A 2,246-nucleotide genomic window follows, 5' to 3' on the forward strand; every position below is an offset into this window, starting at 1 on the left:
CCTCCATACGGCTCATCAGACCCTCCAGGAGCGCCGTCACCTCAGGTTCTGGCTGAGTCACCGCCTGGGCTGCAGCAGCAGCACTCCGCTTCTTGGGCTTCTTCTCTGCCATGCTGCAAAGATGGATTACACATTAACACACATTTATACACATTAACACACATTAACACACATTAACACACATTAACACACATTTATAAACATGAACACACATTTATACATATTAACACACATTTATACACATTAACAGACATTTATACACATTAACACACATTAACACACATTTATACACATTAACACACATTTATACATATTAACACACATTTATACACATTAACACACATTAGCACACATGCGCACATGCACATGCACACACACACACACACAAACACACACACACACACATTAACACACATGCACACATACACACACACACATACAAACACATTAACACACATTAACACACATGCGCAAACACACACATACATTAACACATTAACACACATGCACACACAACCACGCACACACACACACACACACACACACACACACACACACATACACACACACACACACACACACACACACACAAACACATATACACATTAGCGCACAGATACTCTGAATAAAGACAAAAGTCAATAAAACAATATGTAGTAAACACAGACTGGAAAAATATACACAAGATGTTCCTTAATAGAGTCAATACAGAATATTTTACAGCCAATTGTAGTCTCTGTTTGATTGGCAGGTGTATCAATATTTCCATATAAACATCCATTATTTGTAACTTTGCATTATTGCCTATACTGGGACACCATGGCACTTATTATCCCTTACGTACAGTACACAGACAGAGGGACTTACCTGCAGATGGTTGCTCATAGGAACAGACACAAACTGAATGTCTTCTCACTCACATATATTCCAGGCCCCTGTGCCGTTGGTGTTTTAAGCTCCTGTGCAGACAAGTCTTACAGAACAAAGCCAGTTTAAATAATCTCTCTCTGTTTCACCCGTTCATGTCCTCCTCCTCAACCCTCTCAGCAGGTACTTTTCTCAGACTGCCTATAATCCCCCAGACGAGCTCTCTCTTTCCCACACACACACACACACACACACACACACACACACACACACACACACACACACACACACACACACACACACACACACACACACACACACACACACACACACACACACACACACACACACACACACACACAGACACACCTGTTATTGACTACTTAATACCCCCCCCCCCCCATTACAAGTCTGCTGACAGGGTGTTGTACAGTTGTGTAACCTATGACAATATCATGACAGCATGACTGTATTATATACTCCCTTTTGGAAAGAATGTGATGTCGTGGCAGGTCGAGCTAGTTGGGCATCTGACAGGACAGGAGTCATTCTGTGTGACAGAGACAGTAAGCTGCTCTCTGAGCTGAGATACACACACAGCTAAGCCAATTAGATAGAGGAATAAGCTATTGCGCACGTCAGTGCTGTCTCTCTCTCTCTGAGTGTGTGTGTGTGGGGGTAGAAAGAGAGAGAGGCACAGAGAGCACAGAGAACAGAGGGAAAGAGGGTAGAGCAGAGGGAGAGAGAGAGAGATTTGATTAGCTGTGTTAAAGAGGAAATAGGAGAAAGGTCAAGTGAGGGGAACACGGGAACACATACAGTACGTAGATAACAAGTGGTGTAGGCTATAGAAGAAAGGAGGAATAAGGGGGAAATTGGATGGAAAGAAAACAGAGGTGGTAACAGATGAGTGCTTAGGCCAACAGATAGACAAAGCGAGAGAGTGTGTCTGTAATTGGCACTTAGAGTTGCACTGATAGCAGGTTGTCGAGGCAATGAAACATTGCAGCTGGTGACTTCTCTGAGTTATGGGTCCAAGATCCATTTCTTTTGTTTTAGGTAATGGCCACTCCGCTGAGGCTGAAAGCTAAATTGGTAAAATGCAAACACCCACCTACCAGCGGGACATCACACGTAGTTCGTAGAGACATGTAGGCTTGTGTGGTCTGACCCAAAACGTAGCCTACAGTGCGCACAACCACGACTCCGAATCAACCTGGCCAGGCCTTGCAGATAGCCTGTATTGTTTAACTTGAGATCCTCGTGAAGGGATATTACGTGGTGTACGCAATGACTTCACGGAGACAGATGAGTTCGGAACTGAAGTAGTTTAAATAGAAATAGATTAAATAGAATAGCGCCCCAAAACACACCTCCCC

This window comes from Clupea harengus, chromosome 15 (assembly GCF_900700415.2).
Source record: "Clupea harengus chromosome 15, Ch_v2.0.2, whole genome shotgun sequence".
In the NCBI taxonomy this organism is placed as follows: Eukaryota; Metazoa; Chordata; class Actinopteri; order Clupeiformes; family Clupeidae; genus Clupea; species Clupea harengus.